The following is a 25714-nucleotide window of genomic DNA, read 5'->3' as shown; positions in this document are numbered from 1 at the left end:
GCCTTCCTGGAGGAAATGTTTATATAGACATCTGCAATTGGTCAATAGTAGGATTTCCTCAGATAAACCAGAAATATCACCTTTAAAGTTCAGAGAGGTTCCCTCAACTGTTGGATTCTTCATTACAAAGAGTAGGGATTACCTGCTAATAAAGGTTTTGGAAACCCTGGGGAGAACAAAGAGCAACTACCTACCACTGAATTTATCACAATGAAATGTAGCATAAGATAATATCTTCACTGGTTTACAAGCCTGATGCATGTATATATATATATATATATATATATATATATATATATATATATATATATATATATATATATATATATATATATATATATATATTTATGTATATATATATATATATTGTCTCAGATTATACCTTTCTTGAAGGTCATTCGCAATTCCACAAAACAACAGACAATTCATGAAAATAAGGGTGGTTCAAGCAAGAGTGTAGGCTAACTAAGTAAACCATTTTAAAGCCATCAAATCTAATAATTGTTCTCTAATTCAGGAAGCAAGAAAGCTGCCTGCATGGAGGGAACACGTCATTGGGCTCATGACGTGTGATCTAATCAGGAGAATGCTAATATAATGAAAGAGAAAATTGATTTAATTTTGGCTGAACATCTTAAGTGTTAAGGAAAGGCAAGAAACCCATATCATCGCTTCTGTCTAGATACAGCAATTTTCTCACTTTCATCAAGAGACATAAACATCCTATCCTGATTTACCTTCCAATGCCCAGATCTACGTCTCCAAGCATGAGAAGAATTCACAGAAATGTTTCTTAAAAGAGGTAGCTAAGGTTTTGCCAGCACAGGCATCCGACAAAAGCCCAGGACAAGAAGTCTTTCGACTAGATCTGCTAAAATATGAAATGGAACTCTGGGATGCAATACTCACCATAATGTGCAATGCCATCTGGATAACAAGCTGGATTCACCCAAGCTGAAATCATGATGTTTTGGGGGGTGATTTAAAAATTAAACTAGGGATTGGTTTGCCTTGGGCTTTGGGCCATGTTTGACCCCAGAAAAGGAGACCTAGTAAAGATCCCAAAAATCTCCATGCTGGACTTGCCCATGGGTAATGCTGGCTCTAAACTCCACCGGATACTCTAGGAGTGGAATTTAACATCTGCCAATGATAGGGCGGCTAGTGTTGTGCCGGGACAGCCCACATTCCAAGGGGCTTGTAGGAACTCCACCATCAATTATATCATCCTCCCAGTATCTTCGTGGCCCTTAGTTAAGGCTTGGAGGATAGAAGGCACTGATTTAAGAGAACATAACCCATTAAGCTTACAATTATATTGTCCTCCCGAACCCTTTGTTGATGATGTTTTTTAGATGCGCCTACTGGGGCAGACCACCTTAACAAGACAAGCCATAAGGTGGAATGCACCAAGGAGTCTGATGTTTGAAACCATCTAATTGGGCCCAACTTAGAACTAATTGAAGGGCTTCTTAAATAAAATGATAATGAAAAGCATGTGTAATTTATATCGCACTTTTGCCAAAGTGCTTTATATAGAACATATTTACATACAATATCAACCAACCGAAGTTGGTACTCATTTATCAACCATACAAGGATGAAAGGCTGAGTTTTCCTTGCTGGAATTCAAAGCTGCGACCTGTAGGTCACACACAGATCACAGCAGCGAGAGCTCAACCTGCTGAGCTATGTTACCGGCATATAATCGACACAGTGGGAAATAATTTGCTGCTACAACTTATTAGGCCTCATTACAAGTGTAGCGGTCCGGAAACAAGGGTGCCGGCAAACTTACCAGCACCCTTGTTTCCAGACCACCACCCTGCGAGTCTGTCTGCCGGGGCCACTGCACCGTGCAGGTCTGACCCTGCCGGGCGCAGCGTCCCCGGCAAGCAGAGTTACCATAGAAGCACTGGCACCGCCAGGGACTGTGTCAGTGCTTCCGAGTCCTGTAAGGAAGGCATAGTATCGAAGTAAGACAGACACATGTGACCACGGTTCAAGGGTGTTCACTTAACTTTCACCTAAATCTGCAGATGGGAGCAAGCTACGACCATCAAATAATAATAACGCAGTCCTAGTAGAGTCTTGTCAAAGTAAAAGGGCCTATACTAAAAAAAACTATTGCCAATCCTTACTGCTACTTTACAAATAGTGTGGGGTAATGTTCATGAAAAAGAAATAAGTGCTCACAAAAAGATACGTCAGGATGTTCAGGCTGTTGGCCTCCCTTCCCCAAGTTTTCAGCATGGGGCAAGGCAGTTCACAGAAGCCAAGCACACACTCTGGCTTCCTTGACACAAGGATATAGTTCCAATTCCAGCATCAGGGCCTTCTGTGCTCAAGTCTCTTTTCCAACAAAGTCTCTTGATTCAGAGGGCCTGATGTACAAAACAAAATAGAAAGTTATTTTCTTCATAGCACTATATGATTTGTGTGTCTCTCCCTGGATCCCCCTCAGCCGACCTGGATCCCTTTATTTTACGATTCCCCAAAAATTCCTTCTGAGGTGACTCACGGTTCACCCTGGATCCCCTTCAGCTGGTCTCAGATCCCTTTATGCCTTATCAGGAGACTCACTGTTCACCCCGGATCCCCCTCAGCCGGGCTCAGATCCCTTCTTCACATTCAATTTGTCTCCCTCAGCCAGGCTCAGACCAATTGCAGTTCATTTTATACTTTTCAAAGACTTTCAAATTTGCACAGGGCTTAGCTTGACCCGTCGCAGGACCACTTTGATACAAAATTCCTTTTTTTACAGTGAAGTTGCCATTCAGTTGTATACCTAACAGAGACCTTTGAATGAGCACCCATGTGGCACCGGATCACTCTGTACACGGTATCTGGTTTGGCTTTTTCCAAGTACATTCACTGCTTTAGTTTCCACTTGTCCGTGCCTCTCATCACATGCGCTTCAAACACTGCCCTTTGTGGATTTCTTCATACAATATTGCTGCTTGCAACCTTGGTTCAAACACAAGCTGATTTTGTATCGGTTTCTCTGACTCACCGGCTGTGCTGCTTCTACTTGTGCTGCTTTCCTGCTGGAGCCAAGGACAGTACCACATCAGCAATTGCTCCTCCAGGCCTGGGTTATCGACACAGGGGTGCCCCAGATACTTTTGATGCACAGCGTAGGCTTGTTCAGTTTCTGTTCCCAGTCTTAGGCTTCTCACTTTCAAAGGCTCGTAAAAGAAACTGTTTCTGGAAGTCAAAGGTACTTCCCTCCTTGCAACCCTCTCCGGTCTTGCTGCCTCTCTCCTAATGTTAAATCGGCACCTTGGAACTGCTGCTTCCTCGTGTGATTTTCCTCGCTCCCACTGTGTTTCCATGCTCTGTCTTTTATCTCTGTGGGGAAGAAAAATTGAGGTCTTGTGTGTGTTGTGAAGGTATGGTGCCTGACTCTGCCTAATCTCATTAGCGGGACAGGCTTACAGGAAAAAGCCAGAGGTCATACTTTTAGCTTTATTGCAATGTTTTGTATCTGGGTCGAAAAAATGAATAGGGGGAAATATGGGAACTGTAGTGTTTTATAAAAGCAGATTGGGAGTTCGGAAAATAATAGTCAGAGGGACGGGGAGAAGAATGATTGGGATCGTAGGAGTTATATTTCAAAGAAGACCCGGCACCAGGCCCCATCTTAGTGTTTGCCCCAGGCCCCCGCCCCAGTCCCCAATCATCCTGTGCTCCTCGGTTCCCCTTCCCTCCCTCCGCCCGCCTCCCTGCCCACCCCTGTCCCATGATTGGATGTGGGCAGCCAGGCTTGGATGGAGTTTGCCTGCGCTCCCTGCATGCCTGATGTTAACATCTTGGCATTGCAGGTGAGCGCAGCACTCCTGAGACCCGGCACCAGGAACCATCTTAGTGTTTGCCCCCAGGCCCCTGCCTCTGTCCCCAATCATCCCGTGCTCCCCGGTTCCTCTTCCCTCCCTTCCCCCGCATCCCTCCCCACCCCATCACCCAGATTGGCTCTTTTCAGTACTTTTGAGCCACCTTCCAGGGGAGGCTCCTACTTTGGCGGCTCCAGGACGTGTCATCAGGTGTCCGCAGGGGAAGCCAGTGGTTCCAGCAGTTAATAGACGCCAACAAAAACTGTAGGTGTGGCATGGGTGGGGTGTAGAGCAATCACTCTACACCAGAAAGCCCCTGCCACTCTACCTTACCTTCCCATAACATAGACTGCCACAGACTTCGCCCGTGCATACTTAGAAAGATTTGTAACCACCAGCCTGATCTTATCCATGACAGTCTTTGAAATGTTGCCTTGCAGTGCATCCTTACATACTAGTCAATGTTACCAAATATTACACCTGGAGGGAATTGTGGACGCTGGCCTGCGTCACATCTGGGTAGGTTTATGAATGTCAGCATTTGCCTCACTTAGATGGAATTAGGAAGGTTAGCATACACCACACTTGACAGAACTCTGATAGAATGAGATTGGCGGCATGCGCCACACTTTGTTAGAATTCTTAGCTTTGGCCTGCCTCGCATCTAGATGGGATCACGAATGTTACCATGCACCATACTTAGATAGAAAATGTAAATGTTAGCATGTGCCACACTTAGACTGAATTCCTAACTTTGGCCTGCGTTGCATCTGGATGGGATGGTGAATGTAAGCACATGCCACACCGAGATGATATTATATGAGAGGATTTGGCATTTAGGAATTTGAATGTTAGCAGGTGCACACACAAAGGGAATTCTTTAGCCTAAAATGCACCACATCTAGACGGAATTTTGAATTTAGCATGTGCTTCAGTTGAATCCTCAACCTCGCCTGCGTGGCATCTGAATAGAATTGTAAATGTTAGCATGTGCACACAAAGAGGGAATTCAATAGCCTAGCATGCACCACATCTAGATCGACTTTTGAGTGTTAGCATTTGTCTCACTTAGTTGGAATCCTCAACCTAGGCTGCGTCGCATCTGGATAGAATTGTAAATATTAGCATGTGTACTCATAGAGGGAATTTGTTAGCCTAACATGCGCCACATCTAGATGAAATTGTGAATGTTAGCATGTGCCTTACTTACTTGGAGTCCTCAACCTAACCTGCGTCGCATCTGGATAGAATTGTAAATGTTAGCATGTGCACACATAGAGGGAATTCTTATCCTAGCATGAGCCACATCTAGATAGAATTGTGAATGTTAGCATGTGCCTCATTTAGTTGGAGTCCTCAACCTAGCCTGCGTCGCATCTGGATAGAATTGTAAATGTTAGCATGTGCACACATAGAGGGAATTCGCTAGACTAGCATGCGCCACATCTAGACAGAATTGTGAATGATAGCATGTGCACACATAGAGGGAATTCTTAAGTCTAACATGGGCCACATCTAGATGGAATTGTGAATGTTAGCATGTGCACACAAAGAGGGAATTCTTTAGCCTAACCTGCGCCACATCTAGATGGAATTGTGAATGTTAGCATGTGCCTTACTTAGTTGGAATCCTCAACCCAGCCTGCGTCGCATCCGGATAGAACTGTAAATGTTAGCATGTGCACACATAGAGGGAATTTGTTAGCCTAGCATGCGCCACATCTAGATGGAATTGTAAACGTTAGCATGTGCACACATAGAGGCAATTTGTTAGCCTAACCTGCGCCACATCTAGATGGAATTGTGAATGTTAGCATGTGCCTCACTTAGTTGGAATCCTCAACCTAGCCTGTGTCGCATCTGGATAGAATTGTAAATGTTAGCATGCGCACACATTGAGGGAATTCGTTAGCCCAACCTGCGCCACACCTAGATGGAATTGTGAATGTTATCATGTGCCTCACTTAGTTGGAATCCTCAACCTAGCCTGTGTCGCATCCGGATAGAATTGTAAATGTTAGCATGTGCATACATAGAGGCAATTTAATGACTGATATATTACTCTCCTGCCTAGCCTGGACCTAGCGTGCAATCATGAATCAACCAACCCACTAAAAATTCCACTCCTCTGCATACACCTCTTAAACTCGAACCAAACGCAACCACAAGCCTTAAAGCAGCAAACCGCACTAACTTCACTACACTGCAACAACAAAACTAACCACACATAGACTTGCACAACAGCACACGACGACTACCGACCCTAAAACACCCCAAGCCCAGTCAACGGACCCACCAGGCTGAGGCTGCCAACAGCACATCACTGCTAGCTTGCACTTCTCCAGCTCATTCCCACTAATTCGACCCCCTCCTCCGTTTTTTCAGAGCCACCAGAGCGCCAGGGGGCCACTCCAGTGGTGATAGTGCACGGTACAAATATCCTTTTAACATTAACATTAACATTGAGGTAGAATGACAGCGTCCTGCAAAAGCTGAGGGGACATAAGACGAGGAAATTACAATAGAGGAGGGGGGCCACCCTCTCTCGTCTAATGGTGTTCTCCTCTCTTGGTATTCTTCCCTGAACTTTCCACTCAGCTGGGCAGAAAGGTGAAAATGACCCTTGGGTTTTTCACAGTTCCCATTGCCATGGGACTCCATGGGAATGGAGACTTACAAGATCTGCCGCCTGACTTTCCAGCTCCGCTGGGACTTGTGATGTCAGCGGATCTGGTGTTACAGGGTCAGCGGCAACCCACCTGTCACACCAGTGGGTTACTGCTGACCTGGTAATGAGGCCCATTGTGTAGCAAACTATCTAACACACCCTCCACCACAAAACCTCTCAGAGTCCAATAAAACCCCCCCAATGAGCTTTTAGGATAAATCAGGTCAGAAGCATATCATTTCCACTCAGCATCCTTTATTATTTTCCTATTCCAAACCACTAATTACATCATTGTGTCTCTCTTTGTTTATCGTCATTCTCTTTCTCTTATGCTCAATTGTCATGAGGAGCAGATTCCACTAGTACGTATGGCATGGATGGAAACAAATTGGCTCAACTTTGAGAGATGCTCCCAAGATGGTGCTTGCTCCTTGCTGCAGTGTTTCATTCCTCCCAGTGGCTTACAGTTCTCAGGCTCTGCCCCCCAGTCAGAGAAACTGTCCATCTAGCTATTTGGACTGCTGCTCGATGCGTTGCTATGTTTCATAACGAACGCTCCATAAGTTTGCCTTATTTCTATCCTGTGTTTGCATAGCTTTCTTGATCTGTCTGGTTCACTATTCATTTCTTCTTTCTCCCTCATAGGAATCCTTCCCCCCCATTGTGGCTCTCCGTTCAGGACACACTAAATCCACTTACAGTGCTCTTCCGGGTAGGAATGCTTCCTTCCCTCTCCATGGTAACGGCTCTGTGCCTTAGCACTTCAGTCGCTCCATTATGCTTATATCTTCACAGGCACTTGGCGGTCAGAATCAGAACCTCTGACATTCCGATCGGAATCTTTGACACTTCGCCACTTTATTCAACATTCCTCAAATAGCGAGAAACACATCCGAAACGGGGCCATCATTAATGCTACACTACATCTCTTGGCAACAGGTAGGTAGGGTATCCATTCTCTGTCTCCTCCCCTTTAATCTTGCCTTTCCTTAATGTGTATATATATGACTATTTCCAGGCATCAATTGATTCCTCTCCGCTCCGCTTCCAATCCGCTCCGATTCCAAACCTCCATGAATCACTGTTAAAACCAAATTAGGTAACTATCTCCATTCTGCAGTGCTGTCCTCCTTTCTCCATGGAAAATTGCCAATTTCCTTATAGTGGTCTCTCTAATCTTTATTCTACTCTCTGTCTCTTCAGTTGTACCACTCATCTTCCACGAGATACAGAAGTTACTTCATCCACCAGTCAAGAACCTCCTAAGTCCAGCCATCCAGCCCGCAGAAGGGTTCCGAATACATCAGGAGAAGATTTGCAGAGTTTTCTTCCCCAGAGGGTTTCCCTGAAAGTTCTGTTTCCCCTGAACCATTTACAGGGTCGGGGAAACAGGGCGACCAGGAGGATTCTCATATCTGCAGACTGCTGCCTCCGATTCAGGTCATTGATAAGGTCTAGATTTTGGTACTGCATTAAGTGTGCATTTGTAAGTAATTCATTACATCAGGTGGGATTCTTCCTTCTCTGTAAGACCGCATATATTCCTGCTCTGCTTCCACATCCTCCTCAGTAGCCTTCTGCAAGGGGAATGAAGAACATTCATGTTTTCTTGGGATCCTTCTTTTATTTCCCTACCTTCCCATTGACTGGCCCTGACCCCTGGCAATCCCTCCCCTCTGTACAGTCGAAGGCGTCTCTGGGTGTTGCCTTCCTCTTCCTCCACTCCTGGGTTCATATCGAGAAAATCGCAAACTCCTTTTACTGGGACTTTGCCGCACCATGTTCCATTGTCCTGAACTCTGGGACCCCATACGTCCCCTGATTAGAGGCAACCACCCTTGCCTTCCCCACTCACAGAGGGGTCCTCTGGTATCTGGAGCCACCACTGACAAACCGGGCATCGCCTTTCGTCTCCCATGCTGCTGGCGGCCTATGCGGTCACAAGGAGTTGACCTGTGGTACTCAGCAGCAGGTTAACCCGGTGACCATCCGCAGAGTTCCTGGTCATCCTCTTGAAGTGATGTTCGGCTGTGACGGTTCTTGGTCATTTCCGGCAGTGGCGGGTCACAGTCTGCAGCCCTTTGTGCAGTGCTGCTTCTGATCAGGTAAGCCGGTTCGGTCTCAGCACCATGGCCTACTCCACACCCCCACCGTGGTCCACTAAAGATTGAAAGGGGGGCAGGACCTTCTCATTTGATGCATCAAAACCCCCTGTGTGAGACGTAAAAAACATCTCTCAACTATCAAATTCACAAGATTCCTCCTGACACCCTTATTTTGAACAACTATACAGGGACCCATCAATTGAAGACCATGGCCCTCATTACAAGGGTGCCGGTAGGCCAACTGCCTACCAGCAAACTCGGTTTACCATTTCTTCTGCCCAATATTCCAGTAATACCGGAATATTACAGGCAGAGGCGGTACAGTAAGTTCCCATTCCTGTGGAGTCCTACAGGAATCCACAGGAATGGGAACACTGAAGCACACCCAACTAAACTGCCGCTCTCTCTTGGTCTCGTCTGAGATTCAGGGTTTCTGAATGTTCAAGTAGACTGAATTAATGCGCAGTTAGTTAAATATTATACATTATTCATGTTGTACGTCAGTGATTGTGGTAATTCTCACGTTGTTACTTTGTTCTTAAATATTCTCAAAAAATGGTCGTGGAGGTGGGTGAATTCTACAATGCAGTTGCAGCCGTGTGATGTAAAGGAAAAGGCGGTGCAGGGTGATACTGCAAAACCTTTGAATTGGTGTTTACAGACAGCAAACAGCAATGGGCGGATGAAGAGGACTACGAGGTGGCCATCGGAAGGTGGGCCTGAGAAGCAGGTGGGAGTGTGGACTCACCACTCTCATGTTTCCACACTGAAAGCAGCCTGGGAATGGAGATACAGCGTGGGAAGGAGGGAAGGTCACCTGCATAGTAGTGCAGCTGCAGCAGGGAAGGAGCGTCCAGTTAGCACATGGGAAGGTTGAAGGGGGCTTGTGAGAATGGACTGGCTATGAGTAAAGGTTTGGTAGGGGGAGGGGTAAAGTGTGCCTTGGAATGAGTTGGAGGGGGTAGGACTAGATACAAGCATGGAAGCGGGCTGCAACATGAGAAGGTTGAAGGGGCATGGGAGTGAAGGAGGAGTATAGTGGGTCTGGGAAGGATTGAATAACGGGGAGGCGGTATGTTTGAAAAACAGTTGCATGCATGAAGCAGAGCTATAGCAGGGCAAGGGTGAAGTAAGTATGGGCAGGGGAGAGGGGTAAAGGCTGCCTCGGCTAGATTGAGGGGTTACATGCATACAAGTCGGTCTACTTCATGGGACAGGTGTATGGGACTGGATGAGGTGTGGATTTAGGAAGGATGGGCCCGAAGGGGGGCTATACGCATGGCAGGTGGAGGTAGGATGGGTTCAGGTAGAGAGCACAACAGGAATGTGTAGGAGGGGGCATTGTCAAGGGTAGGTTTGGTGGATATAGGAAGGGTGGGAGATTTGTGGATGGGATTTAGGAGGAGGGGGCATCGGAAGTAAGGGTGGATGCCATGTGGCATGGAAATATAGGGGGTGGGAGATATGTTCGAGAGGGGCGTGGTGGGCATGGGTAGCTCTGGTTTATGGAAGGTGGGGGCTGTAGCATGGGGGTGAGGGTGGCCGTGAAGGTAGGGAGGCATCAGATTTAAGGATGTGACCCGGTGTTGGAAGTGGTGTGCACATGGACTCAGCATGTTGAAGGGCTATGATAACATTGAGAGAGCAGAGAGTCGATTGGTGCGCTTGTGCCTGCTTCTTACTGTGTGTTCTCAGCCAGTGCTGCCTGTGTACTGTGGTAGGTCGGAAGAAGGAGGCAGCATTTCTACATGTGATTTTATTTAAATAATAAACAAAAGGCCTATAAGGCCCTAACAAAAAAAGGGGTTTCCCTACTTAACATTAATCTAACTAGGGTGCTCCTCATCAGTGAGGTAGTCCAAATCAAAATAATCCGTACTCCATCCAAAAACTACCCTACGCTGACCCTACCACTAAGGGTTGCATCAACCAACAAAACAAAAAGGGGGTCCAAGAGAATGACTCCCTTCTCCTGAATAGGCCTTCTTGGCCATAATAGTCTATCTTGAGATAATTCTTTGTGACCCAGTTAATCAGTTGCTTTAATTCCTCAAGGGGACTCTTCCACCTTCTCTACGGTATTTTCTGTCTTACCTTATTTACAGTTTTGCAAAGGTAGCGGGCGCCCCTCTCTCGAAAGAACAGAGTTGATAACCTGTTCAGTGGTTATTAACCACTTGAGAGTTCACAGCCACTGCTTTCACTCACTGTGCCTTTCACAGATGGGAAATATCCATTTGCATATCAGTCTTTGTCCTGCCCAGGGGCAGTCCAGCACCGAAATGCAATGGCAATTCCAACCTGAACGAGAGTGCCACCAGCAACCCCATACACGTGTTTCACCCTTGTTGGGGATCATCAGTGAGGTGAAGCTGATGCCTCTCTAAGCACAGTGAGAGGGAGACCTAGGGTTACCAATCCCAGGTTCCTTGAAAAATAGTTTTGCAAAGGTAGCGGGCGCCCCTCTCTCGAAAGAACAGACTTGATAACCTGTTCAGTGGTTATTGACCTCTTGAGAGTTCGCAGCCACTGCTTTTACTCACTGTGCCTTTCACAGATGAGAAATAACTATTTGCATATTAGTCTTTGTCCTGCCCAGGGGCAGTCCAGCACCGAAATGCAATGGCAATTCCAACCTGGACGAGAGTGCCACCAGCAAACCCATACACATGTTTCACCCTTGTTGGGGATCATCAGTGAGGTGAAGCTGATGCCTCTCTAAGCACAGTGAGAGGGAGACCACGTCTGGTTGCCCCCAGCAGACCTAGGGTTACCAATCCCAGGTTCCTTGAAAAATAGTTTTGCAAAGGTAGCGGGCGCCCCTCTCTCGAACGAACAGACTTGATAACCTGTTCAGTGGTTATTAACCACTTGAGAGTTTGCAGCCACTGCTTTTACTCACTGTGCCTTTCACAGATGGGAAATATCCATTTGCATATCAGTCTTTGTCCTGCCCAGGGGCAGTCCAGCACCGAAATGCAATGGCAATTTCAACCTGAACGAGAGTGCCACCAGCAACCCCATACACGTGTTTCAGGTTGGAATTGCCATTGCATTTCGGTGCTGGACTGCCCCTGGGCAGGACAAAGACTGATATGCAAATGGATATTTCCCATCTGTGAAAGGCACAGTGAGTAAAAGCAGTGGCTGCGAACTCTCAAGTGGCTAATAACCACTGAACAGGTTATCAGGCCTTGTTCTGTCGAGAGAGGGGCACCCGCTACCTTTGCAAACTAAATTTCAAGGAACCTGGGATTGGTAACCCTAGGTCTCCTGGGGGCAACCAGACGTGGTCTCCCTCTCACTGTGCTTAGAGAGGCATCAGCTTCACCTCACTGATGATCCCCAACAAGGGTGAAACACGTGTATGGGGTTGCTGGTGGTACTCTCGTTCAGGTTGGAATTGCCATTGCATTTCGGTGCTGGACTGCCCCTGGGCAGGACAAAGACTGATATGCAAATGGATATTTCCCATCTGTGAAAGGCACAGTGAGTGAAAGCAGTGGCTGCGAACTCTCAAGTGGCTAATAACCACTGAACAGATTATCAGGCCTTGTTCTGTCGAGAGAGGGGTGCCCGCTACCTTTGCAAACTAAATTTCAAGGAACCTGGGATTGGTAACCCTAGGTCTCCTGGGGGCAACAGACGTGGCCTCCCTCTCACTGTGCTTAGAGAGGCATCAGCTTCACCTCACTGATGATCCCCAACAAGGGTGAAACACGTGTATGGGGTTGCTGGTGGTACTCTCGTTCAGGTTGGAATTGCCATTGCATTTCGGTGCTGGACTGCCCCTGGGCAGGACAAAGACTGATATGCAAATGGATATTTCCCATCTGTGAAAGGCACAGTGAGTGAAAGCAGTGGCTGCGAACTCTCAAGTGGCTAATAACCACTGAACAGGTTATCAGGCCTTGTTCTGTCGAGAGAGGGGCGCCCGCTACCTTTGCAAACTAAATTTCAAGGAACCTGGGATTGGTAACCCTAGGTCTCCTGGGGGCAACCAGACGTGGTCTCCCTCTCACTGTGCTTAGAGAGTCATCAGCTTCACCTCACTGATGATCCCCAACAAGGGTGAAACACGTGTATGGGGTTGCTGGTGATACTCTCGTTCAGGTTGGAATTGCCATTGCATTTCGGTGCTGGACTGCCCCTGGGCAGGACAAAGACTGATATGCAAATGGATATTTCCCATCTGTGAAAGGCACAGTGAGTAAAAGGAGTGTCTGCGAACTCTCAAGTGGCTAATAACCACTGAACAGGTTATCAGGCCTTGTTCTGTCGAGAGAGGGACGCCCGCTACCTTTGCAAACTAAATTTCAAGGAACCTGGGATTGGTAACCCTAGGTCTCTTGGGGGCAACCAGACGTGGTCTCCCTCTCACTGTGCTTAGAGAGGCATCAGCTTCACCTCACTGATGACCCCCAACAAGGGTGAAACACGTGTATGGGGTTGCTGGTGGTTCTCTCGTTCAGGTTGGAATTGCCATTGCATTTCGGTGCTGGACTGCCCCTGGGCAGGACAAAGACTGATATGCAAATGGATATTTCCCATCTGTGAAAGGCACAGTGAGTAAAAGCAGTGGCTGCGAACTCTCAAGTGGCTAATAACCACTGAACAGGTTATCAGGCCTTGTTCTGTCGAGAGAGGGGTGCCCGCTACCTTTGCAAACTAAATTTCAAGGAACCTGGGATTGGTAACCCTAGGTCTCCTGGGGGCAACCAGACGTGGTCTCCCTCTCACTGTGCTTAGAGAGGCATCAGCTTCACATCACTGATGATCCCCAACAAGGGTGAAACACGTATATGGGGTTGCTGGTGGTACTCTCGTTCAGGTTGGAATTGCCATTGCATTTCGGTGCTGGACTGCCCCTGGGCAGGACAAAGACTGATATGCAAATGGATATTTCCCATCTGTGAAAGGCACAGTGAGTAAAAGCAGTGGCTGCGAACTCTCAAGTGGCTAATAACCACTGAACAGGTTATCAGGCCTTGTTCTGTCGAGAGAGGGGCGCCCGCTACCTTTGCAAACTTACCTTATTTACAGTTTGTTGTTTCCCCACTTCAGGGTCTTGGCCTCTGCTCCTCGGGATTTATTTTGCATCAATATCTCTCTCACTTGTACTTCTCTCAGTCCACCAAGACCAGTAACCGGGCCCTTTTACCACTGTTTACCATCCAAGCACTGCCCATTGTGACCCATATAGGTTCTTCTATTTCTCTTTACTGCTTTAGTCTTGGTCTTCCCAACCACTGAGACAGATACTACTAGTCTTTTGACTTTATTGCCTCTCTTTGCTGCTTTCATAATCACTGGGACGAATGTATAGTCCTTCAGAATTTGATAATACTCTGCTGCTTTCACTGTTACTGTGACGAGTATGATGAGTACCTTGGTATTTGTTATACTCTTGGCTGGAGTTACAGTTATTGGGGCGAATATGCTGAGTCCCTTCGTATTCTTTATACTGTTTGCTGCTGTTACAGTTACTGGGACGTGTATGATGAGTTTCTTGCTATTCATTATACTTTTTGCGGATGTCACTATTACTGGGATAAGCATGATTAGTCTCTCTGTATTCGTTATACTCTTTGACACTGTTACAGTTACTGTGACGAGTATGATGAATCTCTCAGTAATCACAATACTCTCTGCTATTTAGCGCTTCTCATGGCTGCTCCCAGGTCTCCCGCCACTCCTGTTACTTCTAGCTTCTCGGGTTGGCATCACCAGTTCTTCCTGTGTGGTCGGAATCACGTTCTCTGAATAAACGCTTCCAGCGTCTTCCTTTCTTTCTTTGCTTCACTCTCCATGGCTCCGCTGAGTACTTTGCTGGATGATTTTGCCATCATTGTTGGACCACATGGTCCACTTCCTCAAGGTCATGCGACAACCGGGCAATGCTTGCCACACACACAAGTCATCCCCTTGCCAGCTCCTGAACCATTTTCCTCCTTCGTTCTCCTTGTTCTCTTGACCGAGGAACTCCCGGATGCCCTGGCTTCTCTCTCCCAGGTTCGAACTTCGCAGTCTTCACCTGCTCGGTGAACATGACTCTCTAATGGAAGTCGGTATTTGCTTTTTAAGCATCTGAACTGGGTCCTCCTCAGTAGAAGATCCTTGTCCTTCTTCTCTTTCCCCAAAGTACTCTCTATTACTCCATGATTCCCACTCTTCACAGTGTTGTTTTCTTGCCATGTAGAAGTGATCGCATTACTCCTCCACTCTTCTTCTTTCCAGAGCATTAAAATACTAAGCAGTAGTTTGTTCAGGTTGTGTCTTCTGAAGCAGTGATGGTCAGAGGGGTTCATAGGAAAGTGGGGCATGGAGTTCCTTCATGGAACGGGAGTCCATGTCCCTAAGAAAGGAGGCTCTCTCTGTGAGGTCCTGCTTACCGCCACCCTAAGGGGGATTGTTGTGTAGTGGGCTCACCTCCCTAGCCTCACAGGGAAGGGCTCCCTGTTGGGGAGAATTGTCAAGATCCTGTAAATTGCCACATACCCTTTCCCTTGTGAACCTTCCTTCCCTTTCTTCTAAGATGGGTAAACTGCTAAGGAAATCTACATTCCTTTGCTCCTTTCCATTGCAATGTTCTACGGCGAAGCAGTAGGGTTGGTGATTGAGAAACCATTGCATTATTCTAGGGTTGGTATCTTTCTTAAGGCTCAACCAAGTCAGGGGTGAATGATCAGTTGCCAACTGAAACTTTCTTCTGATTAAGTATTATTTTAAATAGGTTATCAACCATTTGATGACAAGGGCCTCTAATTCAAGTGGTATAATTCTGCTCTCTCAGGAAGAGTTTCCTACTAACATATGGGACAGGATGTTCCACTGTCTCATATTCCTGCGAGAGTACAGCACCAAGAGCCACCTTATAGGCATCTGTTTGTAGGATAAATTTTCTGTGAAGTTCAAGACCTTAAGGACGGACTCACTACATAAAACATGTTTTAGCATGTCTACCTTCTCCCACTTGAGTTTTTGGGGCTCCGCATTCTTACGTTTATACATTAGACAAGAAGTAAATTGTTGAATAATTAGGGATAAACTGACGGTAATACCCTGTAAGACCTAAGAATGGTCAAAAATCTCTTTTTGGTTTTGGTGGGGTTGTGAGTTGTACGGCTTTGAGTTTCTCTGCTTGGGGTTGGACTAAACCATTACAGATGAAAACCTCTAGGTAATTGACTGCTGACTGCGACAGGTGACATTTCTTAGGGTTCGCAGTTAGTCCCACCTTTCTCATTGTCCTCATGATTTCATACAGATGGAATAGGTATTCTTCCCAAGTTTCACTATGTATTAGGATATCGTCAAGGTACGCACCATAGAAGTGTGAAAAAGGTCCCTGCACCTTATCCATTAAGCGCTGGAAGGTGGTGGGTGCTCCATGTAATTTGAAAGGGAGAACTTTAAATTGAAATAAACCTCTTGAAGTAGAAAAGGCTGGTTTTTCTTGGTCCAGGGGGATTTAGAGGAACCTGACAATAACCCTTTGTAAGATCAATCATGGAGATGTATTTCACTTGTCCCAGTTTGTCTATCAGATTATTGATCCTAGGCATAGGATAATTATTAAACTGGGAGATGGAGTTTAACTTCCTGAAGTCTATACAAAACCTCCACGACTGATCTGGTTTGGCAACAAGGACTATTGCCGAAGACTGAGGGCTCTCTGATGGCTCGAATATATCAAACTTCATGCTTTCCACTTCCCTGAGGATTGTCTCCCTTCTGGATTCTGTCTTCTAAAGAAATGCCTTTCACTTTCAATGCCCAGATTTAGAAAGTGGGTGTCTCAAAAATGAGTTGACTCTTGACTTTTTCACTTTGTATGTATTTTATATATTGTGAAAGGTTTAATTAAACTGAAACACTAATAAATAAAGAGTTGAGTGTCCCAAAAACTGGAAACATTGCTGACCCTCTTCATCATGGAACATCTGGCACAGAATCGGGTTTTGCCTGCATAGTGTCTGATAATGACGAACTCTCTGGGTCTCCCATGGGCAGTGGCCTGAATGGAACTGTTTTTTGGGAGTTGGGTTGGCTCAGTAGTGCTAAGGGGGACTAGATGCCTACTTAGCTGAGCTTGTGGCACCCAGCCTCAGGTGAGTCCTGCCATGCCAGGGGTGAGTCAGCAGTGCTCACCTTACAGGTGTTAGAGGGACTCTGGTGTAGGCTGGGCCTCTTTGCCCGTGTGCTTTGAGTTCTCTAGCAGTGCCGGGTCCTTTGTCTCAGGCTTACATCTGCTTTGCCTATCCTTGGCTTGTTCTCATTTTCACTGGCTCTTTGCCAGCCTTGCCAAGGGGGTAGCTTTGTCAGTGAGGCTGGTTGACGTGTGCTACTTACATTTTCGCAACATACAGGGTGTGTGTGTTCACACATCTACAAGGGATGCTCTTATTTATTTATTTTATTTAATTATTGTGCATTTGTAAGGCGCTTATACATCATGCGAATTGTGTTTCAAAGCTCCCTTACTAATCGGAAAAGGGCACTTTATTATCTACTTTTAAATGGAATACAAGCTACACTTTGGGCTTAATTCCTGGAATGATGTGCACGGAAAATAGGGGGCATGCACGCGAAATCCCACGCAAGCACCAGTTTGTGTATTCATGGAACACAATGCGCAGGGTTTACCAGTGACTAGCGAGGAATCCGCGCCCGTCCAACACGTCACTGCAACACCACAAACGCCTTGCGCGAGACTCGTAGTGAAGGGGCGTTGGGTTCTGCGGAGTCACCTAAAAAGGGGGCGGAACACGTGGAATGGGGAACAACAAGCAAAAATATGGGCGTAACGAGGGATGTACCAAAGTATACTCGCAACGCCTATACACATGCTAAAAACCTGTATTCATGGAACTGAACAGGGCTCTCCGTCACACTGAAAAAGATGTGCAAATCTGGAAACACGTACACCACGCGAAAGCTGGCGTAAGCATGAACCCACACTAAAACAAGTGCATAAAAAGGGCGCACGAGCAACAAATGCATGTATACAGTATGATTAATGTACCATTTGTCGCAGCTGTGATCGTGGGACACCACAGGAGGAGACGGATGGCCAGGGCACGGATTTTTCTACCCAGGACCAGCTTTTTTGGGATGCCTGATGAACAGGTCTATGACAGGTATAGGTTTTCATATAAGACCTGGTCATGGAGTGGATGGATGACCTTACATCACCCACCCTGTGCTCCCAAGCACTGAGCCCCTTGGAAAAGGTGCTCAATGTTCTGCATTTTTTGGCCACTGGTTCATTTCAGCTGACAACTGCCATAGTTGGGGGCATTTCATAGCCCATGCAGTCACGCTGCCTACACCAGGTGTTGGCAATCATGACTGCATGCCTCTCTCTGCAGAAAGGCAGGCCGTGGTCCCGGATTATTATGGGGTGGCGCACTTCCCTAATGTGCTTGGTGCAATTGATTGCACCCATGTGGCTCTACGTACACCTAGGACCACAGAGCACATCTATCACAATCGCAAGCACTGGCATTCCATCAATGTGCATGTTGTATGTGATGTCAAGGGTCTCATTACTTCTATATATGCAAACTATCCACACCCATGATAGTTTCATATTCAGAATTTCACCCCTACACTGGGACCTGGAAGCTGGGAGGCATTGCAGCACATGGCTAATTTGTGAGTATAAATGCCCGTGCACATGCATGCATGTCACAAACAGACAAATGCACAGCAATGACAAATAATTTAAGCTCTACAGGGGACAGTGCCTACCCTCTGAGCACCTACATGATGACGCCAATACGTAACCCTACCACACCACCCAAGGTAAGATATAACACAGCCCATATTGCAACACGGGGCATATTGGAGCGCACATTCGGAGTAGTCAAGTCACGTTTCTGCTCCCTTAACCACTCTGGTGGTGAGTTGCTATATGCACCCCCACTAGTGTGCAGGATCATTGTGGCAGCATGTGTCCTGCACAATGTTGCAACACAGCGCGGTGTACCGGTGGACATGGTGGTGCCCCCATATCCCCAACCACATGCACGTCACTAGCGCATGATACGGCAAAGGGCATATGGCGAAACTGCCCGTGCCCACCTTGTGGCACAATTTTTCACCTAAAATCCAACCTCTGTGGTGTGCACACAGCCCTGGCACATACCAGGTGCAATTTAAGGATGATCCCTTAGAACTAAAACCAATTATTTTTTTGGGCTTTCCAAAAGAAACACATAGATGAGGGACTATGCCACTGCCACCATGCCAAACTAAACATCCAATGTCCTGTATGTCACCTAAACCGTCCCATATTTATTTTCAATATCATTTGCATATATAAAGCGCACAACATGCCTTGGCCATCGCAGCACTGTCACAGAAGGCTTACTCAGCTACATAAGTGTTTGTCAAAACATACATGTTTCCTATCCCCATGTTGCAGGGTGGCAGCATCATACAAATGCAGAAAGTCAATTTCGGTGGCCGTGGCTACGAGGAGATGGAAGAGGGGAGGGGCAGAACAGCGAGAGGGGAGTGGCATATACAACATCACATGTGACCATGGGGGGCATACACAACATCACATGCGACCATGGGAGTGGGGGGCATACACAACATCACAGGCGACCATGGGGGTGGGGAGGCATACACAACATCATATGTGACCATTGGGATGGTGGGGCATACACAACATCACAGATGACCATGGGGGGCATATAAATCATCACATGCGACCATGGGGGTTGGGGGCATACACAACATCCAGGTGACCAGGGGGGAATACACAACATCACAGGTGACCAGGGGGGCATACACAACATCACAGGCAACCATGGTGGGGCATACACAACATCATAGGTGACCATGGGGGTGGGCATACACAACATCACAGGTGATCAGGGGGGCATACACAACATCACATGTGACCATGGGGGTTGGGGGCATACACAACATCACAGGTGACCAGGGGGGAATACACAACATCACAGGTGACCAGGGGGGCATACACAACATCACAGGCAACCATGGTGGGGCATACACAACATCATAGGTGACCATGGGGGTGGGCATACACAACATCACATGCAATGATGGATGGGGGTACACACAACATCACAGGCGACCAGGGGGGCATACAAAACATCACAGGTGACCATGGGGGGGGGTGAGGGGCATACCGAACATCACAGGCGACCAGGGGGGCATACACAACATCATAGGTGACCAGGGAGGAGTGGGGGGCATACACACAGTGTCCCATTCCCATGCAAACACCACCAAAATGTCAGAAAATGCCATGCACTTACCTGTCTGTGGAAGTCACCTCCCTTGCATACGATGCACACCATCGTGAGACGCTCTACATACATGGAATGAAATGCAGAGTAACAGCACAAAATACATGCACACACATTCTCACAGTTGACACCAGAAAGAAAATATGCATACAACATAGAGTGCAGGAGCAGGGTGAATGTCCATTGACATTGATATGTACAGGAGTACAGTGTACCACACCAGAGAGAGAGGGAGGGAGAGAGAGAGAGTGGCACAGAGAATGGATAACAAGGAAATGACATATAAAGGAGTCCATGGCCCGGTTTACAAATGTACAATGGCATGCTGCACAGCACAGTTGGTGTGCCCATTCAGGTATCCACATAGGTAGCTAACACAGTGACGTGAGCTCCAATGAAATTACCACAACGCAAAGGACACATAAGAGAACCGACACATGTATCAAAGATGACCAACAATGAAACATGCACAACATGCAAGACAGTGCAAATGCTGACCAGATAACGGCATCTGAATGCTGCAAATCCCACATGACCTTCACCAGTAAGTGTGCTTCTTAATTTGATAAAGAAACAACATTGTCTGGTGGAGGGCATGAGGAGTGTGGACTTCGAATGGTGCAGGATGTCCCACCCGTGACAGCAGTCACCACCACATCACGGATTACTGGAACAACATGGCAAACATGTAAAAACAGACATTGTGCAGTATAATTGACACAGCACACACGTGCCATGGAAAACCAAAGCTATTACCTGCACATGCCACCTGGTGCACCCCCATGCAAACATGCTAGATTTGTTCCCCAGGCATGCCTGGACGTACGCCACTGCACATGCATAGTCCCTGAGGCACACCTCCAGGGCCAATGAATGCAAAAAATAAAGACCACAACAAGGAAAGTGCAAAACAAAATATGACATGCCAACATCTGGTCTGGGGGATGGAAAAAAAGAAGAAAAATGTCCATCTTCGACTGGGGGGGTGGGGAGGACCACCAATGAGGGGAGGGGCTGGGTGCACATCAACACCCACATGTGTGGAAGTTGAAAAAAACAATTCCCTCCATGGGTACATGGACCGCACAGCTATCATGGATTGTGAGGGCTGTCGCTGCTGTCGCCACCTTCCTGTGTAGAATGCAAAGGTGGTGGTGCTAAGGGAGGTTGACCATGTGAGGCCCTGGCTTGGGCCCTGGCCTGGTCCTCCATGGCAGCGGCCAGGCGGGAACCAGATGAATGCATCTGGAACATAAAACCTCGGGGGTCCAAATGGAACACCTCACGGGATGCAGAGGGTTCCTCTGAGATGGTATGATTCAACTGTTCCATCTGCTGTTGGCACTGTGTACTGCAGGCTGCCTCTCGCACTTCCATTGAAACTCTGAGGGCCAGTTACTCTCACCTCAGGGATGCCCTTTGGGCACGACCCCCTGCAGGCAGGGATATCTGCAGAGACCTCTGGTCGGCCAGTTGGCTCCTGTTGCTGGCCACCATGAGCAGCTTGTGAGCAGCATGTGGACCCCACTGCCTGCAGCTGACACGCTACCTGTGTTTCTCATGAGAACGTGGAATTGGCCACCCTATCCACGCCCTGAGCCAACATCTCATAGGAAGCGGCCTGTTGCTGTGCAACACGCAACATTGACTGCCCCCACACATTATCCCCAGCCATGACACGTCCACATGTGTGTGTGCCCCACAGCTGCTGGACCCAAGGTAGCGTGGCTCTTGATGTGACGCCACTGTCTGTGGCTGTAGGACTGCATCCCTCCATTGGTCATCTGTCCCAGGGCCGGAAGCCAATAGAGTGAAGCGTGGCCTTGCAGCCATAACCACCACAGACGGACGTGGCACCACTGACTGGCCATGTGAGGGGACGTTACCCCCTGCAGATGCAAAGGCTACATCAGCACCATCACTTGATGCCCTCACCTCAGACAGCCTAGGAGAATGGACGTCCGGCTCACCACCAGAGCCCCTGGTATCATTGGAGGTCGACTCATACTGAGTCGTGCCCCGGATGGACTGTAGCACCAGTGGATTCTCATGGGCTTGTAGAGAAGGCCCCAAATATGGCCTGCACTCCAGTCGGCCATTTTGAAGTGCCAGGAACATACACACCGAGATACGTGACGTATGTCGAGCAAATAAACCAGCAGAGAGCCGCACTAGGGCTCTGCCCAGTGCCCATCAGAAGAGCAATACCTATTGAAGTGCCAATAACCAGACAACCATGGACAGTAAGGTATCCCCTGAGACAACCTTACCAGCAAATGACACGAAACAAAGACTGCTTAAACACAGTCCCAGAAGAGAGTCAAAAGCCTTAATTTAAGATGAATGGTGACAACACGAGGGCCCATACAGACGGACAGATGAACAAAATGACAATCAAAGGATGACCCACAGAGACGAAAATGTTATGAACAAGGATATCGTGAAATTAGAAGGAGAGACGATGTTGAAACATACAGAAACTTAAGCTGTAAAGCAGGATGAAGACATCCAATCAACCAGCTAATGCCTGTACATATGCTTGTAACGCAAGAAGCTAAGAAAACAGTGTGGCTTGCTATGCTTAGTAGAAGAATAGAGCGGCAAGCGCCGACTATATATATCTACCTCAACGAAGCACATTATATAAGTGCAAATCCACTTTATACAAACGCAGAATTAACCCAGGTTACTAAGGGTCAACCAGGCCAGGATTCGTGTTCCAGCAAAAGGCAAGACGGGAGGCCTGAATTGAAACTCAGCAAGAAGCAGCTCATACCTGGGAAGTTGCTGTCAAACCAAGAGAGGGAGGCGGACAGTAACTCTGGAGAATTGAAACTTAAGAGCAGAGCAGCCTACCCCGTGAAGGTCGAGATAAGGAGGCCTAGGCAGGTGGCAGCCGAAATGAGAACTAAATGCACAAAATAGAAAGAAACTAAGCAAATTCACGGTGTACTAACACGTGACTAGCCAAGCGCGAAGAGGTACCAATGTCTGATGTCACCCAAAAGCAGAAGATACCATAACTTTTCCTGACAAGAAGCTACAGTTCGAGGCCGAACACAGCCAACTAATTGACACATAGCAATAAAATGCTGATTGATGGAAGGGAGGCAGAGTGAATCGTGGGGCATCTTGCACCTGGGTGACCATTCTGCATGCTGCTAATTAAAGTGGAGATTTATGCTTAGGGATGTAGCCAACCCAATCACAATGGACCAAATAATCTAGGGTCCTATAGCTAGTAGAACCAATAAGACGTTGTACGTTTAGTGACGTCTACATGAGTAATTTTAGAGGGAAGGGCGTAGACGCCCACCAGATAAGGGTTAACCAATCCTCACACTCCATTACCATATACAGATATAGCACCTATACTTAAGTTACCTTTTCTAACCAATAGAATTGCATGACAAACTTTTGAGTGTTACACATCAATGATGACAAATTTTGACTATAACTATTGCTGTCTGAATGAAGATTATGGGAGTTGAAGCGAGACGGACCATCGCATCACTGTTGATCTCCATGTTTCCCCGTTTTTTGTACTTGTCATTAAACGGACTTCCCTTTGCTAAATCATTGAGTTGTCCTTATGGATTGGTGTTGGAGTAAGGAACCTGCACCCCCATCCACCTCAAAGTACAGCTATCTCATCTTAAAGTATTCAAGAGCGAGCCGGTCAGAGGTCACCCGCACTCGTTTACACTTGGTAGCAGAGGATGGTTTGAAACCATTGATTATTGATTACTGATTATTGATTAAATTAAGACACCTATTGACCGTTGACACGAAGTAACTCTAGGTCTTCGGCAATATCACAAGTCCTTCGCCATTCAGCTGAGTAGACTGTGAAGCTTCCCATGGACAATGGTAGTGTAATCGATTCAAAACTTGAGTGGGGCCTGTAGGGACCCGTTTTAAAAAACCATATCCCTTCCCATTCCTACGGGCAGCGGATCAGGCGAAAAACTGAAGGAGGCAGTAACGGAGGCGGTGATCCCGAGGGTCCAGAGAGGAACGATGCGAATGGTGAGTGAAATAAAAATGGAGTGCTTTGGCAAATTCCATAGGCTTTCGAACAAGTAAAGAGAAAAGGTAACGGAGGGAGGAGGGAAAACAAAGTAGTCAGAAGTAGAGAAGACTGTATATATATAAGGGGATAATGACTCGAGAATAATTGAATATAGAGAGGCTGCCACGGTAGACACCCGAGGAGCTAGAGGATACCAGGGCAGATACCTGAGAAGCTAGAGGTTACCGGAGTATACACCCAAGAAGGGAGAGGATACCAGGGCGGACACCTGAGAAGAGAGAGGATACGCCTTATTCCTGCACTTTAATATATCGGTCAGAAGAAATATGAACTCAGAGTCCCACATAATAGGGAACGACTAGGCTACCACCACGTTGAACTGGGTTCGTTTAAACTCCATGTAGGGGTAATGATTAGAGGCAGAGATATTTGTGTCCAGCTGGTGTCTGTCTAGTCTGTTAAGTGTCTGTCTTACATGTTCTGTTGTGCCATCACATGTGAAGGAATTTTTGTCTTATGTGAGACCTGATTAAGATTTGCGTGATTCGATAGTTGAGATGGAATCGCACACAATTGATGTTTTTGAGTAAAATTGGTGATATAAAAGATTTTGGTGGGAAAAATTGGATTGGAGCTTGCAGTGTTTGGTGCTCGCTCATATTGTAGAAGTGTTGAGGTTGCATGAAAGCATTAAAAAGCATTGTATAAGAGGACCAGAAAAAGAGTTAAACATGGAAGACATGGAGCATGGAGACTCCATTAGCAGACGTATGTAAGCAACTACCGAAACACGCACCCAAGCTTAAGAAATATAGCACCGAGTTGGTTAAGGGTACCACCCACAAGATGTTTATGCCATGGCCACAAAACGGGTCTCTATCTAAAGCTGTTTTACAACATATGACGACATACTTGCATGCCACATATACAGGCAAGAAGCTAAAAAAACGCCTTGCTGTTCTAGAACTCTGGAAAATGTTTGAGCAGTCAAAGGATGAAGAGCCATATTAAATGTATGCACAAAGGGGGGTGAGACGCCTACTGCGCCACCTGCCCCGCCTGAAACGAAAACCAAAGAGAGTAAGGACGAGGGAATATACCCGCTAAGGGAACTCGAAGCAGCCACAGGATATAGCAACCACGCATATGATTCACCCACATATAGTAGTGACGAAAATCAAGGGAAGGACATGGACAAGAATTTCACCTCCGCAGTCCGAGGGACAAGTGGAGACGCGATGATGAAGGAAGGGATCAGGCACAGAAAGTGCATCTCGCGATAAGGAGAGAGAGGGAAAGAAGAGGAAAGGAAGTGAGGACAGAACTGATAAGATAGCATTTGTAAAAGACAAATGGATGGGTGGACAAATCTTGTTGAAATTCGATGGGAAAGGAAGTGATGATGTGAGACCTAAAGAGAGGTTAGATGAGGCACAGAGAAAGGAGAAAGAGAAGGAGTTAAGGGGCGAAAGGATAAGAAGGAAAGATAGGCTGAGGCGAGAACAGCTATATCGCGAAGAGCAAGAAAAATAGCTCGATCACAAACAGAGAGCAGCCTATGACCACGACAGATAGAAACAGCTAAAGTTAGAAGAAGAGCAAAGAGTCCGTGAAAAAAGGATAAGGAGACGAAAAGATTGAGGAAGTTCGAAGGGCAGATGAACGTAGAAATGAAAAGAGAAGGGAAGAAGATAGAGTCAGAGAAGAGGCGAGGAAGTGCAAAGAATTTGATGACAATATTGAACGCAAGCATAGACAAAGGCCACGCAACCTCGAATATCTGAAGAGGG

Source organism: Ambystoma mexicanum, chromosome 6p (genome assembly GCF_040938575.1).
Source record: "Ambystoma mexicanum isolate Mex_15411 chromosome 6p, UKY_AmexF1_1, whole genome shotgun sequence".
Lineage (NCBI taxonomy): Eukaryota > Metazoa > Chordata > Amphibia > Caudata > Ambystomatidae > Ambystoma > Ambystoma mexicanum.
This window is presented reverse-complemented; position numbering follows the sequence as displayed.